At 37.8% G+C, this 17,881-nt stretch overlaps 2 pseudogenes; one reads left to right on the top strand and one right to left on the bottom strand.

Annotated features, from left to right (window-relative positions):
• Window positions 1–11,538: 11,538 nt before the first annotated feature.
• LOC123813430 lies at window positions 11,539–14,786 on the bottom strand (annotated as a pseudogene).
• A 92-nt stretch (window positions 14,787–14,878) lies between these two features.
• LOC123813530 lies at window positions 14,879–16,208 on the top strand (annotated as a pseudogene).
• The last annotated feature ends 1,673 nt before the right edge of the window (window positions 16,209–17,881 follow it).

Genomic DNA, 17,881 nt, shown 5'->3' with positions numbered 1-17,881 from the left:
TGTGATGTATTCTAAAATACATGTTCACTTGCCCCACCCCTCTTGGTTCAACTTTGAACTAAAATGAAAATATTTCTAGCTAACTATAATAACTTGGAAAAATTGGGTGGTTTGCCATTTAAATAAATACATAAATGTTTGGCAATTGGTCTCTCCCAGTATATTGAGGGATAATAAAATCTATTTGTAAAATCTCTAACTTTTAGTTTCTTTGGACTTTTCCTTATTTATTGACTCAAAACATTATAAATAATAAAAAGGAAATCTACTGCTTAAACAAATGCTTTGGGTACCAGGAGGAAAAGCAATTCTATAACCTAATGATTAAGAAAATAAACTTTCGGGAAAAAGATGGAGGCTTTACTCTAGGCAGCGTGTTTCTCGGCTTCTGTGAAGAGGAGGGAAATTCGCGGATCGGTGGAGAAACAGAGCAAGTGGCCTAGGTTACCGAATCATTTTTCAAAGCAGGACATCAAAAATTATTGTGATCATTGAAAAACCAGACGGTAAGGAGACTGCTTCAGGACAAAAGGGACCCAGGGATCAGCGCGGGGACCAGGGGGGTTGCAGTCCCCAGGCCCGGTGCTCCAGGGTCTGCCTCAGGGCTCCCGGGAGAGGGGAGTCGCTGCTCCCTCCCCCAAATATGGGGGTTGAGCAACACCAGCGGAGAACTTGTTGCTTGAAGGCACAGAGAGGCCAGTTGGACTGAGGGGAAAAATCACCTAGGGTCTGTGAACACCCACCCAGAGCTGTGGGAGAAGTGAGTGCCTCCAGCCAGCACGATCAGGGGTGGTTTGGAAGAGCACCCGCACCCATAGCCTGGTGGGAGTGTGGATTGGTGGAAAACCCAGACATCACAGCCCCAATCCAGGAAAGGGTGCAGGAGTTCTCAGGTTTCAGGAGCCTGTGGTGCTGAACTGTGGAATAGCGCCCCATCGGGAATCCTGACTCTCAACGCTGTGAACCTGGAAGGGACGAGGTGTTTAGGGCATTCCTAGAGCCTGAAACTCAAAAATTTGGTGGATGGCTGCACCCTTTTAGGATTCCCAGAGAGGGCACAGTGAATCCCAAAACATCGCAGGTGCCTCCTGAGATCATAGAGCTGGAACCCTGCAGGGACCCCGGAGCCTGGAAGAACGTGGCAGTGAGCTCCGGAGAGCCAGTGTGCTCTGGAGCACCCACGGTACCTGAGAGACTTACTGAGATTTGGCTGGGAAGAGTGATAAGCATTTCAAAGGTCCATCAGCCAGCTAAAGCCATCAAGATCAGGAAAACTGGTCTGGCCAGTTAGAAAACAACAAGAGGTTTTTTTTGTTTTGTTTTTGTTTTGGTTTGGTTTGGTTTGGTTTGGTTGTGGCTGTTGTTGCTTGATTGATTTTATCTTATGTTTTAAGTGACATTTTATTTTTCAATTCTCATTATTTTTTATATCTCTCTATCCCTTATGTTTCTCTTCCATTCATCCTAGTATTATTCCTTCCACTTCAAATTTATCTCTCCTGCACTCCATCTTCTGCTTTTTTTTTGATCTTGCAAGTTACTGTAAATTTGTATTATCTTTTTCTCACTTTTCTGACATTTTTTATTTTAATAGTTTTTTGGTATTCTTTTTCATTCTGTATAATCTTCTTTGCTTGGCTGGTTATACTGTCATTTGATAGGTTCCTCCTGGTGTCTCAGTCACAAGGTGTTGATAGCTTACTATCGTTCATCTGTGTTCCATTAATACACCTCTCAAGGTTCTATACTCTTTATTCTTGTTATCTAGATCTCATCGATTCTGCCACAAGACTGTCGCTTTACTATTACTGTTAATAATACTTAGTCCATACAATTGTAAATACTACTCAATACCCCTACCTGATCTCAGCCCACTTTGCAATTTCCTGAACTATACTATTCTGGGGATTGTCTCTATTCTTTTACACACCACTCCTATTTGCTAATCTTTAATGCAACCCTACCTTAGTATCTGACCTCCCACAGCCTCACAGCTTTCTAGATCCAACTAACAATCCTCTAGTCTCCAATAAAAGTCTTACCTTTTTTCCATCCTTTCTAAAATGTGGATAGTGGAGTTGAGGACCATGGTTAACACTATAAGGAACCAAAGGATAACCCATCTCTTCTCTACTGGCCGCTAATATAAATATCATAGTATACTGTCTTGCTGTCTTAAACCATTTCACCTTACTCCTCCAACTGATCACAAAAAAGAGTAGGGAGAAGTTGTGAACACCAGGATACACGAAGGAGACTGCACCATTGAATCTCACAAGTATTCTACCACAGAAGTTCACACACCATAATTACAGGGAACTAGATCAGATCAATTTAAGAAACAGAGGCTAACAAGAAGAAACCCACGAACAATGAGAAAACAAAGAAACAATCCCCAATTGAAGGGAAACGAGGAAGCCTCAGGAAAAAATGCTAAATGAAATAGAGGCAACTCAACTATCAGATAGTGAGTTCAAAACAATGATTATCAGGAAGTTCAATGAACTCACAATGAGCTATCAGAAACTAGAGGGAAGCTACAACAATCTCACTGCAAACTATATAAACATGAAAAAGGAAAAAGAAACTCTCAACAAGAGCCAAGAGGTAATGAAGAATACAATTTCTGAACTGAAGAACACAGTAGAAGGCATGAAAAGCAGGATTGATGAAGCAGAAGATTGGATTAGCGAGCTAGAGGACAAAGTAGAAAACAACACCCAGAAAGAGCAAGAAAAGGAAAAGAGGCTCAGAAAGAAGGAAGAGGGACTAAGAGAAATGCAAGACAATATGAAACATACTAATATCCATATAATAGGGATAACAGAAGGAGAAGAAAAAGAGCAACGGATCGAAAACCTAGTTGAAAAAGTAATTAAGGAAAACTTCCCTAATTTGATGAGAGAAAAAGTCACACAAATCCAGGAAACACAGAGAGTCCCAATCAAGAGGAACCCAAAGAGGCCCACCTCAAGACACATCATAATTAAAATGGCAAAATTCCAAGACAAAGAGAGAATCTTAAAAGCAGCAAGGGAGAAAGAGGAAGTAACATACAAGGGAGCCCCAATAAGGCTAGCAGCTGACTTCTCAATGGGAACTCTTCAAGCCAGAAGAGAATGGCAAGAAATAGTCCAAGTAATGAGAACCAGAGGTCTGCAACCAAGGCTACTATATCCAGCAAGGCTCTCAATCAAGATAGAAGGCCAAATAAGAAGCTTCCCAGACAAAAGAAGTCTAAAAGAATACACCTCCACCAAACCAGCTCTGCAAGAGATTCTAAAGGCTGCTTTAAGGAAGGGAAGGAAAAGAGAGAGAGAGGAACACACGTACATAAAAGACAATGAATAAGTACCTATCAATAATAACTTTAAACATAAATGGATTAAATGCTCCAATCAAAAGACATAGAATAGCTGAATGGCTAAGAAAAAATGACCTACATATATGCTGCCTACAAGAGACCCACCTCAGGATAAAAGACCTGCACAGGCTGAAAGTGAAGGGCTGGAATCAAATCTTCCAAGCAAATGGACAGGAAATAAAAGCTGGGGTAGCAATACTCATATCAGAAAAAAATAGAATTCCAAAAAAGGTCCATAAAGAGAGACCCAGAAGGTCACTTCATAATACTCAAGGGAAGAATCCACCAAAAAGATATAAATATTGTAAATATATATGCACCCAACATAGGAGCACCCAAATACGTAAAGAAAATCTTAGAGGACTTCAAGAAAGATATGGACAGCAACACAATTATAGTGAGGGATTTGAACACCCCACTATCAAAAATGGACAGATCTTCCAAACAAAATGTCAACAAAGATAGTGTGGCATTGAACAATACCCTTGATGAAATGGATTTTACTAATATATACAGAGCCCTTCATCCAAAAGAAGCTAAATATACATTCTTTTCAAATGTGCATGGAACATTCTCAAAGATAGACCACATGATAGGACACAAAACAAGCCTCAAGAATTTCAAGAAAATTGAAATCATACCAAGCATTTTCTTGGACCACAAGGGACTGAAGCTAGAAACCAACCCGAAGGAAAAAAAAAACCCAAAACACTCAAAATCATGGAGATTAAATAGCATGCTATTAAACAATGAATGGGTCAAGAATGATATTAGGAAAGAAATCAAAAGGTTTCTGGAAACAAATGAAAATGAACTCACAACAACCCAAAACTTATGGGACACAGCCAAGGCAGTCCTGAGAGGGAAGTTTATAGCGATACAGGCCCACCTAAAAGAGTTAGAAACATTCCAAACAAACAACCTAACCCTACGTCTACAAGAACTCAAGGAACAACAACAAAGACAGCCCAGAGCAAGCAGAAGGAAGGAAATAACCAAGATCAGAGCAGAATTAATTGACATAGAGTCTAAAAGAACAATTCTAAGGATCAATGAATCCAAGAGCTGGTTCTTTGAAAAGATAAACAAAATCAACAAGCATTTAAGCAGACTCATCAAGAAAAAAAGACAGAAGACCCAAATAAACACAATCAGAAATGAAAGAGGAGAGATTACAACAGATACCACAAAAATACAAAAGACTGTAAGAAATTACTACAAAGAGCTGTATGCCAAGAAATTTGAAAACCTAGGTGAAATGGACAAATTTCTAGAAAAATATAATCTCCCAAAACTCAATGAAAAAGAAGCAGAAAGCCTAAACAGACCAATAACAACAAAAGAAATTTAAGCAGTAATCAAGAAACTCTCAACACACAAAATCCCTGGGCCAGATGGTTTCACAGGGGAATTCTACAAAGCATTTAAGGAAGAGCTAACCCTTATCCTTCACAGACTATTCCAAAAAATCCAAAAAGATGGGAGACTCCCAAACTCTTTTTATGAGGCCAACATCATCCTAATTCCAAAACCAGATAATGACACAAGAAAGAAAGAAAACTTCAGGCCAATATTGCTGATGAACATTGACGCTAAAATCCTCAAAAAAATACTGGCAAACCGAATCCAACAATACATTAAAAAGATCATGCACCATGACCAAGTGGGATTCATTCCAGGAATGCAAGGATGGCACAATAATCACAAATCAGCAAATGTAATACATCACATAAATAAAAGCAAAGACAAAAATCACATGATCATATCAATAGATGCAGAAAAAGCATTTGATAAGGTACAGCACCCATTCATGATAAAAACACTCAGCAAAGTGGGAATAGAGGGAGCATTCCTCAACATAATAAAGGCCACATATGAGAGATCTAGAGCCAACATCATGCTCAATGGGCAAGAACTAAAATCTTTTCCACTATGATCAGGAACAAGACAAGCCTGTCCTCTTTCACCACTTCTATTCAATATAGTACTGGAAGTTTTAGCCACAGTGATCAGACAAGAAAAAGAAATAAGAGGCATCCAAATCAGAAAGGAGGAAACAAAACTGTCACTTTTCAGATGACAAGATAGTGTACACAGAAAATCCTAGACTCCACTAAAAAAACTGCTTGACCTAATAAATGAATTTGGTAAAACAGTGGGATACAAAGTCAATATCCAGAAATCAAAGGCATTTTTGTACACCAACAATGAAACAGCAGAAGCAGAGATCAAGGAAAAAATCCCATTTGAAATAGCAAAAAGAAAAATAAAATACCTAGGAATAAACCTAACCAAAGAGGTAAAAGACCTGTATTCAGAAAACTACATAACACTCAGGAAAGAAATCAAGGAAGACACAAACAAATGGAAACATATACCGTGTTCATGGATTGGAAGAATTAATATCATCAAAATGTCCATACTTCCCAAAGCAATTTACACATTCAATGGAATTCCTATTAAAGTACAAATGGCTTATTTCACAGACATAGAACAAACACTTCAAAAATTTATATGGAATCATAAATGACCCTGAATAGCTGCTGCAATTGTGAGAAAGAAGAGTAAAGTAGGAGGGATCACAATACCTGACACTAAGCTATACTACAAGGCCACTGTAATCAAAACAGCCTGGTGCTGGCATAAAAACAGGCACATGGACCAATGGAACAGAACAGAGAGCCCAGAAATAAACCCAAGTCTCTATGGTCAATTAATATTTGACAAAGGGAGGGCAGCAACATAAAATGGAGTAAAAATAGCCTCTTCAACAAATGGTGTTGGGAGAACTGGACAGCCACGTGCAAAAAAATTGAAACTTGAGCACCAACTTACACCATATACAAAAATAAATTCAAGGTGGATAAAAGACTTAAATATAAAACGTGACACCATTAAAGTCCTAGAAGAGAACGTAGGTAGGAAAATCTCAGATATTTCATGCAGAAATTTTTTTACTGACTTGTCCGCTAGAGCAAACAACATAAAGGAAAGAATAAACAAATGGGACCTCATCAAAATTAAAAGCTTCTGCACAGCTAAAGAAAACAGTATCAAAATCAAAAGAGAACCAACTGTATGGGAAAACATATTTGCCAATGATACCTCAGACAAGGGTTTAATCTCCAAAATATATAAAGAACTTACACGACTGCACTCTAAGAAGACAAGCAATCCAATTAAAAAATGGGCAAAGGACTTGAACAGACACTTCTCCAAGGAGGACATACAGAAAATCTAAAGACACGTGAAACAATGTTCAATATCGCTAGTTATCAGAGAAATGCAAATTAAAACCACAATGAGATACCACTTCACACCAGACAGAATGGCCATCATAAACAAAGCAACAAACAACAAGTGTTGGAGAGGTTGTGGAGAAAAGGGGTCCCCAGTGCACTGTTGGTGGGACTGCAGACTGGTACAACCGCTATGGAAAGCAGCATGGAACTTCCTCAGAAAACTGAAAATGGATCTGCCTTTTGACCAGCAATTCCACTGCTGGCGCTCTATCCTAGGAACACTTAAACACCAATCCAATAGAACCTATGCATCCCAATGTTCATAGCAGCACAATTTATGATGGCTAGGTGCTGGAAGCAACCTAGATTCCCATCAGTAAATGAATGGATCAAAAAACTATGGTACATTTACACAATGGAATTCTATGCAGCAGAAAGAAAGAAGGAGCTCCTACCCTTCGCAACAGCTTGGATGGAACTGGAAAGCATTATGCTAAGCAAAACAAGCCAGGCAGTGAAAGACAAATACCATATGATCTCACCTTTAACAGGAAACAAAACAACAAAACAAAGAAACAAGCAAAATATAACCAAAGACACTGCAATAGAGGACAGGCTGACAGTGACCACAGGAGAGAGAAGAGGGAATTTCAGGGGACATTGGGAAGGGTTCATGGGAACAAACTTAAAGGACATATGGACAAAAACTAGGGGGAGAGTGGTAATAGGAGGAAAGTGGAGAGGGTTGGGAGGGGTTGCTGGATTGGGAGTAAAAGGGAGAAAACTGTACTTGAACAATGATTAAAATAAAATTAAAAAAAAAGAAAATAAACTTTCTATAGGGAGAATCTGGTTTCTAAACCATAGACATAAAGGCAATCAAATGAAGGCAGTTTTTCAAATTTTTTTGAAAGTACTGACTTTGGCATGAAAGATATCTCCTAGGGAAACATATCATTGAATTAATCAAGTTACCAAGGAAAATAAAATGAATTAATTTTTAAATATTTTTCTGAACTAAAAGAACAAACTAATTAACTATCATCTTTGCACCATCCTGAGAAACTGAACTACTTTATAGTAAAATTGCTCCTGCTTTACCAGCTTAGAAAAAGTGTTTGCGTAATTACATGAAGCTGAAGTTTTTGCAAATTAATGCCCTAGGTTCATACTCAATTTATAGAACTGTCTTATTTCATATTGTGTAATAAAATTCTCATTTCATTTCTCATCAAATTTAAAGATGTTCTAGCTTAGAGCAAATGTAAGAGTCATATTGTGAAAAGCTGAACCTGTCTGTCACCACTGGAGGTCATCTGGCTTCAATACTTATTCTGATGAAATGTGTGAGGAAAAACGTAGATTTTTAGGATTTGAAATATTTCATATATTTTTACTGTAAGAACCATATTTTTAGTTTTCATTGTTCTTACATTAAAAATACAACCTCAATGCTGGTAACAAAAAGATATCTTCTCCCTGAACTACAGATATATATATATATATATTTAATATTTCAGAAAAAGAAGCTAAGTCAGAGGGCATTAAGAGTACATATGATACCTTATTTAGGATTTTGTTTTCTTCTCTTATATTTTTTTGCCTTTAAAGAGGATTTGTCCTTAAGTAAATGTCCCTCTCCATTCACTCCCTTTTTTTTAAATTCATGAGCTGACCCTGTAGCATCAAAGATATAGTTTTAAAAATAGGTGTCAGTAAATGGTTATATTTTTAGGTGGTTACAGTTTTGTATACTTATTAATTCAGGAATATGTCATAATGAGAAATATCCCAACTCATATATAATCATTATAGTTTTGCATTTCTCTGATGACTTTCAAAGATTCCAGGGACATCATTTAACCTTACAAGTTCAGAAACCTTGCTGGGTCAGCATTTACTAAGCAAGTCTAAAATACTTATGAAAGAGTATTAATCTTGCTTCACAAGTCCATGCATAAAAGAAATATTACTTTCTATGGACCATTAAATCAACTTAGATGATCAGAGTTGTAGTTCTGTGCTGGATGGGAATCCTATCTCAGTCACTATAGGGGTTCCTTCCTCTACTGGTTTCACACAGAAATTGAGAATCTAGAAACTAGCCCCCTTCCAAATGAGGTAATAACTTGTAATTTCTGTCTACTCTTTACTGCTGTTTTCCCCCTAAGTCTGCAGTGTTCCCTTGATGTCCAGTAGTTCTGTGCTTTCATGCTAGATGTGGGATCCAGGATCTACCTATTCTGATTTTGGAAACCAAGCTTCTGTTGAAAACTGTCACTTCTTTCAATCTCATTCATTCTATGGGGTTTAGTTAAAGCTGATATTCCTCTTAAGACCAAGAAGTAGACATAAAGCCTTGGTCTGGCCAATCAACACAGCACATTTCTTTGGCTATAGCAATTGGTTTGTAGATAAACACAAAACATATTTAGGGCTGATGAAATGAAAGAAATGGGGGAGGGTTGTCCTGAATAGCAGAATATTACTATTTCCTTTAAAATATAAGCTCATTGCATGTATACTTTGGAGCTGCTTAAGCTATCTTAAAACAAAGGGAAGAGAGGTTGCTGAAGAATACCACTGATATTATTTCAGTAGAATTAAAAGACTAAGAATCAGAAACTGAATCCTGGGACATTTTTCAATGCTGGTCAAACAACTCTTTAACTTTTCAGTAATGTAAGCCAATAGATTGCCTTTCTGTTTAACTTTAGTATGTTTTTCCATTTATTTGTAACAGATATAGCACCGCCCTAGATATATCAGACAGACCACCATATCTACAAAGGTGGAGCTCTCTCCCTCTGGTCCAACAGCACTTAGATTCCCATTGCCTATGGAACTAAGAATCCTATCTCCCAATTCATAATCCATTTTCTCTGCCTCCATTGATTCTGAAAGAAATAAGGTCCGTCTGGAAAAAGTCCAACTATTGTTAATATAACAAGAACAATTTGTGTGACACCGATGTAACTTAACAGCCAAGGAGTGTAGACTGGAATGCACATGACATGTGTGAACAATGATGACTTCACTGTACTAGTCAGTGGGGGAGGTAGATGCCATTGAGTGGGCATGTGTACCATGTGGCCATTGCATTGAAAATGACAGAGCAAGTAGAGCAATGAATCTGCTTCCAATTTTATGTTAAGCTTGAACATTCTTCTGTAGAAACTATCTTGCTGATTGGGAAGGCTGAAGCTATGGGCAACTGGTGATTGGCAGCTTCATCATGACAATACCCCCACTCATGCATCACATCTTGTGTAGAGTTTTTTTGGGAGATATCAAATCACCCAGGTAACTCAGCTTTGCTATAGTCAAGATTTGGCACCTGGTGACTTCTGGCTTTTCCCAAAACTAAAGATACCTTTGAAAGGGAAGATATTACAGACCATCAGTGGGATTCAGGAAAATACAACAAGGTAGTTGAGGTGATTGGGAGAACTGTGTGAGGTCCTAAGGTGCCTACATTGAAGGGGACTGAGGCATCATTGTCCTATGTACAATGTTTCTTGTATCTTCTTCAGTAAATGTCTCTGTTTTTCATATTACAAGGTTGGATACCTCCTGGACAGATCTCATACTCTTTCTTCTATACTGTGTCAGTACTATCTACCATAATTTTTTTTATTTGCTTAGCATCCAAGGACTTTAAACTGACTTGTTCCCTGGACTCAAACTGAATAGATTATGAAATGGTGAAGTTTGTCATGAACTTCACATTTTTAACTATGTCAGCACTCCTGGAGGCCTATTTCAGCCCTCAGTTAATTTTTTAAAAATATTTTACTTATTTATTTTTAGACAAAGGGGAAGGGAAGGAGAAAGAGAGGGAGAGAAACATCAGTGTGTGGTTGCCTCTTGTGCACTGCCTGTTGGGGACCTGGCCTGCAACACAGGCGTGTATCCTGCCTGGGAATCAAGCCAGTGACCCTTTGTTTTGCAGGTCAGGTCTCAAGCCACTGAGCCACAGTAGCCAGGGCTAATTGTTTTTTTCAAAAGACAAAACAAAATCTATCATATCATTTAAATACTAAAGCTTTCCACTCCACCAAAAATACCTGGACTTTTAAAGCCTCACTAACCTAGTTTGGTGGAAGGCAGTAAGGGTGGCAGAAAAGTGAAGAAAGAAAAACAAATAGACATTAATATTTTTATACAGTAGCATGATTCATTAGTGTTCTTGGATGTCAGTGAATTAATTTACAACTGAAAAGTTTTTACTGGCATCCAGAATTAAGTACTTAGTGTTTGTGAGTAATTTTATTCTATTTGAGAAAATCAACCTGTGCGTTCATCTGAGTTCAACCTATGATTCAGCCCTGATATTTCTTGTGCCAATACTCAACTGGGTGAATGTTTGTACCTTTGACTGAGATTGTTACAGAAAAATTTCCAAGAAAATTTGCAAATTTAGTAGAACGGTTAATAATAATTTCTACCATAATGGAGGAAAAATTTAAAAAATAAGGACCCCAAGGAAATCAGAACAGATTCACAAGTATCCTCTTGAAGATTTAGGTTCTTAGAAACTAGATGAGGATCTTGGTGGGAAGGAGGTGATGATAGCACAGAATGACCCAGAAGGAAGTAGGGCATCTATCTTCTCCACCCTTCTTTTTCTTTGTCTCCACATTAGTTTGATATAGTTACCATAACAATGTCTCACAAACTGTGTACTTTAAACATTTATTTTCTCACAGACCTGCAGGCTAGAAGTCTGAGATTAAGGTGTCTCGTATGTAAAGGGTTGATTTTTTCTGAATTATCTCTCCTTAGCTAGCAGATGGACATCTTTCTCTGTTTTGTTTTGTATGGTCTTTCATCTGTGGATATGCATGTCTGTACATAATTTTATCTCCTCCTTCTTTTTTTGGCTGAGAAAATAACTTTATTTTGTTTGGGGGAGTGAGTGGGTGTCTATTCTCAGATCTTCAGGAATTGCTTCTTGGTGCCAGCAGCCTTGGTGACCTTGAGCATGTTCAAGAGTGTGGTCTTGCTCAGAACCTGTTGTGACAATGTCACTGATCTGGACATCTCTGAAGAAGGGGGCAGGTGCACTGACAGGTTCTTATGGCACTTATCAAAGTGATTGTACTTTCAGATGTAGTGGAGGTAGTCTTGGCGGATGACAGTGGTCCTCTGTCTCTTCATCTTGGTCACCACACCAGACAATATGTGCCTGTCGATGGAGACATTACCAGTAAAGGGGCATTTTCTTGAAACCCAGACTGATTTTCTTGTAGTGTCATGGTACCTTCTCTTTGCCAGTTTCTCCAAGCAGGACCTTCCTATTTTTAAAGATGGTAGGCTGCTTTTGGTAGGCACGCTCAGTCTGAATGTCTGGCCATATTCACAGCTGCCTGACAAAAAGCAATTTCTTCTTCTTGTAAGGACAGTGGTCATTCTGAATTAGGACCCACTCTCAAGACTTCATTTCACTTAGTTACCTCTTAGAAGACCTTGTCTCAAAATATAGTTATGCTCTGAGATGCTGGAGATTAGGACTTAAAGATGTGGGTTTGGGCATGGAGGACAACACAGTTCAGCCTGCAGCACTCTGTTCTTTTTTTCATTTGTTATGGCACACTTCACACCTCATTCTCTGTGGGGTTTTCCTACTATATTCTCTATAGCTAGTTTTAGAAATAAAAAAAGCTGGACAATGAATAATCATTGTTTTAATATGACTTTCCTTTGACTTCTAACATTTGCTGACTGATCTGACTTCTTCCTGGCTGGCTCTGTAGCTTCACATTTAACCTAGACACATCCATATTAAAGCCTTATCAATACCTTGCATCTATATAAACTTAAGATCTTTTTATGGTTCAAACAGAATTTTCTTTGACTGCTAATATGTAAATGGGAGAAATTGTGTTGAGTTATTTTTTAAAATTAATGTAGGTTTTTGAATGAATAAAGCTACAATTTACAGAGAAAGTATAAAATTAAATGAGAACTCAGTTGTACCTTTCTAGAGTAAACCTATTGTTGAACATGTGCTCCCCTAAACTTTCACTTAACTGGTGGCTGTTGGGGGCATTGAATTTCTAGTGTGGCCAGGAATAAATGATCAGCCAATAGTGGAATTGTTGTCAAAGTAAAACTCATTCTTTGATGGGACATATCTTAATATTCTGGTGTCAAACCTATTTTTTTAATTCCATTAGTTACACACAAAGAAAGTACAATGCTTATTCTCTGTAAATAAGGGGTGAAGGAGTTGACTATGCCACCCCAGAATATATTTTGGCATATTAATTATAATGAACTAAAGTTACTTAAGAAAAAGCAGGTGCAGGAAGGACACTCTGACCCTCCTTTGTCCCCATGAAAACAGGACATCAATCTCCACGTGAAGGTATTTTCTCTACACCAGGAGGAGAGAAGACATCCCTGTCACCGGAGATAGAAAATCCAGGGTTGAGAAAGCTGTATAAACACACCTTGTTACTGCTTCACTAATTAGCTACCTAAAGCTCAAACTCCATTTTAGTTAATTCTCCAATTTTTTTTTTAGTCTAAAAGATATAAAGGCTGCCTGCTTTGGTCACGTCACTTCTTTAGGTTTCATATTTCTATGAGTTCCTATGAGTACAAAACTAAATTTGTTTTTCTCCTGTTACTCTATTAGGTAAATTTAATTACTAGATCAGCCAAAAGAAACTAAAAGAAGAAAGGGAGAGTTTTCCTCTTCTATGGGGAAAATGTGTAAAAAAGTAAAATATCTAGAGAAGAGTATTCTTCACAGGGGAAATTTGAATAGATCTTTACAATTAATAACAAAATTCTCTGGTTATGAGTCAGCTTATAGGGTAGCATTGTAAATTAGACCATGTTGTTTAGGAGGAAGGAAATAATTTTGCATGGTATTTAGAGTGCTCTCCACAATTTAATTGTGCCCCTACTCCTTACCCCTGCCTCATTGTATTCATGTTCCAAGAAAAGCTGAAATTATTTATTAAAAAGCAATATGTCCTTTATAAGCATTATTTAATGAAGCCCCAACATAAGTAGGGTGTGTTAGATATTATTTTTATTATTTTTAAATATGAAAAAAAAACCTCAGGCTTTAGGACTTTCATAGCCTGACCAGAGTCACACACTAGTAAGTGGTAGAAATTGAATTTGAAACTGGTCTGCTAGTGTGTAGAACCTTGTCTCTGAACATAGTCTTGTTGCTTTTTAGTTTTATTTGATGTGTTAGGATAGTGTTATTTACCCTCATAAAAATAAGTTAGCTACTATGCAAGTAAATTTTTACTTAATAGATGACATCAGAATATTCCCCAAAGCTCATGATATGTTAGCCATTCCAAAATTAGTAACACCTTACAGAGTATTGCACTGTATTGTCACGAAAAAATGATAGTTTTCCAGTGCATATACTTTGTATTTTGCTTAGCTTTTAAAAATTTCCACCTGAATGAAAAATGATGGATAGTTGTTTAAAAGAAATAAAAGAAAAGACACTTGTCTATTGACTTGAGCTGCCATAATGATGGAGACTCCAAAGCATTCTCACCATTTTCTAGTTAGGAACGTCAGACACATAACACACAACTCTGTAGGAGCCAATAAATATTGTATTATCCTAAGATGTAATGCTTGAGAATCTTATGGATTCACATGCTGTTCTCAATCTCAAGGTGTTGATTGCTTATTAATAATAGAAAAATATTGAATTAGTAGAGTATAATAGCTCTAGTGAAGGAAAGCAGACAAAATTTTACATAGAGCTCAATTTTTTATAATCTCCCAGAGATAATTCTATATTTTAGGAAATTTTAGGAAATGTTTTCTTTTAATTTTAGAAAAAAAAATGAATCATTTGAAAAAAATCTGAAATGAGAGCAACTATTATTGCTTAACAAATTTAACAAAAGTAAAGCAAGGACTGTATGTTCAATGACTGCTTCACTCATTGTCACATATACCAACTCCTGCTGTATCTTTACACACAGAAAATAAATTTTAAGTTGATCACCAGTGATCTTTTTGTGGCTCAGTTACTTTATTGCTAACTGCCCTTAAAATTCCAGTGAATCAAATATACCATGTTTTGGAAAGCTCTCTTACATCAACTGCCTGAGAGTTGTGCTGTAAGTAGCAACAATCTCTCTTTTTCCTCTCCGCCATCTACCTGGCTGCCACAAAGCAGCAACATCCATGAGTGCATCTCCATCCAGGCTGGCCAGGTGTGGGAAGCAACAACCTCTCCTTTTCCTCTTTGCCATCCACCTGGCAGCCGCAACACAGCAACATGAATGAGTGCATTTCCATCCACGCTGGCCAGGTGGGTGACCAGGTCAGCAATGCCAACTAGGAACTCTATTGCCTAGAACATGGCATCCAGTCTGACAGCCAGATGCCAAGTGAAAAAGCATTTAGGGGGTGGAGAGATGGCTCCTTCAAGACCTCCTTCAGTGAGAGGCGCTGGCAAGCATGTGCTTAGGGCACTGTTGGTAGACCTGGAACCAAGGATCACTGATGAAATTCCCACTGGTATACACTGCCAGCTTTTTCACCCCAAAGTGCTCATCACAGGCAAGAAACTGTTGCCAATAGCTATGCCTGTGGACACTACACCTTGGCAAGGAGATCATTGACCTTGTCTTGGACAGAATTCAGAAACTGGCTGAGCAGTGCACAGGTATTTAGAGCTTTTTGGTTTTCCACAACTTTGGTGGGAGAACTGGTTCTGGGTTTACCTCTCTGCTGATGGGACACCTCTCTGTCTATTTTGGAAGGAAGACTGAGCTGGAGTTTTCCATTTAACGAGTTTCCCAAGTTTCTACAGCTATAGTTGAGCCCTACAACTCCACCCTCACCACCCTCATCATCCTGGAGCACTGTGTTTATGCCTTCATGATTGACAAGTTGTGGAAACCTCAATTTTAAGTGCCCAAACTATATTTACTTGAGTAGGTTGATAAGTCAAATTGTGCCCTCAGTCACTGCTTCCTTTAGATTTGATGGAGCCCTGAATATTGATCTGACCAAATTCCAGACCAACCTGGTACCCTATCTCTGCATCTACCTCCCTCTTGATCACATATACTTCCTCATCTCTGCTGAGAAACCCTACCATGAACAGCTTTCAGTAGCAGAGATCACCAGTGTGTACTTCGAGCCAGCCAACTACATGGTGAAATGTGACTCATGCTATGATAAATACATGGCTTGCTACCTGTTGTACTGTGGTGATGTTGTTCCCATAGATGTCAATGTCACTGTTGGCATGATCAAGGCCAAGTGTACATCCATTTTGTGGACTGGTGCCCACTGGCTTCAAAGTTGACATTAATTATCACCCTGCCACTGTGGTACTTGGTAGAGACCTGGCCAAAGTACAGCAAGCTGTGTGCTTGCTGAGCAACACTGTAGCCATTGCTGAGGCCTAGGCTCACCTGGACCACAAGGTTGACCTGATGTATATCAATCATGCCTTTGTTCACTGGTATGTGGGTGAGGGCATGGAAGAAGGAGAGTTTGCTGAGGCCCATGAGGGCACAGCTGCCCTTAAGAAAGATTATGAGGACATTGATGTGGATTCTGTTGAAGGAGATGATGAAGAAGGAGAGGAATACTAAAGTTAAGGTATCACAACAATGCTTCTTTCACAGAGAAGGTTATTCTGTTTTGAACATTGAAAAGTTGCTGTCTGATGAGTTAGTTTGTATGAAACAGTATATATTCTCATATATAATTATGGGCCTATACTTTAAAACAGGGTGCTTTGTTACTGACCCGACCTGTTCTTATCTCTGATAGGTTTGAATAAAGAATTCCCTGTCTTAATGAAAACAAAACAAAATAGAACAAAAGAATCCACCATGTTTTTCTTTATTCATTCAAAATCTGTCCACTATCTGCTGTTGATTCCAGAAATCAAACACATAATCTACTTCCAAATAATATTCATTTTTCAAGTTATGCTAAACCAAAGTTTAACTTTATTGAGGTTAGTTTCTGGCAGTAAAAGGGTATCACTTCCTGACTCTGTTAGTCACACCAAGGAATAAACTTCAAGAGATGTCATTGCACCCCAGTTTGTGGAGTCTGTGACTTATTTTTGTCTTAAAAAATTTTTGTGAATCCCGATAAGCCTTTCTGGCTATCAGTACTGCCAGTGTTCTGAATTTAAGAATCTCTTTTTTGCTTTTGTTCTGTCACTAGCTCATATGCAGCTGATGACTCCCATATTTATATTTCACAATGTGTTCTCGCCTTCCTATTTCATACTCAACAAACTTCCAAACACCCCAACTCTTGGCAGAATGCATCCTTCATCTTAATTTGTCTAAAATTTGTGTCTCCACCTGGATACCCTGAAAGATTAAAAATTGACCTTATCCTAAATGATCTTATTTTTAACTCCCTTCACCCAAATAATTGTTCCCTTTTTAATTCACTTTCAGTGAATGACTACATTATCTGTCATTTGCCAAGGCCAGAAGCTGTGAGCCTGAGGCCCAGTGGACTTTCTTCTGTTTAATTTCTCATATTTTGTTGATTACAGAACACTGTAGACTGCATTTCTTGTATCTGGTTTCTGTCCTCTACCATCATGCCACGGATTTAGGTTTTTAGGCTTCTCCTGGACTATTTCAGTAACCAACTATATTCTTCTGGCTCATTTTCTTAGACCTAAGAAAATACCATGCACACAGAACTGTTGTTTTTAATAAATATTTCTTAAATTAATCATTGGTGGTAAGAGATGATATTTAGAGATGACTATGAAAATTGCTGTCTTTACACTCTACGCTACTACTTATATTCCTTAAAATCTCTACAGTTAGCATTGTTTGCATAAATTTCAGTTGGCAATGTGATGGAATACGTAGTCAACCAATTTCCTTATCTTAGAATACATTGTGTTTACTAATTTAGGCATAATTAAAAAAAAGAATTGCTTTATAGCTCAGAACTATTTTTAAAATCATAATTGATTAAATTTTTATTTTGAATATTTTAAATTATGTTTATATCACTGTTCACTAAAATAATAGCAATGCACTACTAAAATATGTAGTCCTCAGTTCATTGTTCTTAAGCAGGTACACCCATACAGATCGATGGCCCTACCCTCTGAGTTTCTTAGTTAAATAGCATCTATCACATTTTTTTCTGCATTTGAATCATTAAAAAACATTTTTAATGAAAGCCATGATTAAATAGGACTGTCATCAGAATTCAAATGCACAGAAAGAGTCTAATAAATATGACCCCTGATAAACAAGGGGGATATCCCTGGGCAAAA

Source organism: Phyllostomus hastatus, unplaced genomic scaffold, assembly GCF_019186645.2.
Source record: "Phyllostomus hastatus isolate PE091 unplaced genomic scaffold, TTU_PhHast_1.1 phas_contig_152, whole genome shotgun sequence".
Taxonomy (NCBI): domain Eukaryota; kingdom Metazoa; phylum Chordata; class Mammalia; order Chiroptera; family Phyllostomidae; genus Phyllostomus; species Phyllostomus hastatus.
This window is presented reverse-complemented; position numbering and strand designations above follow the sequence as displayed.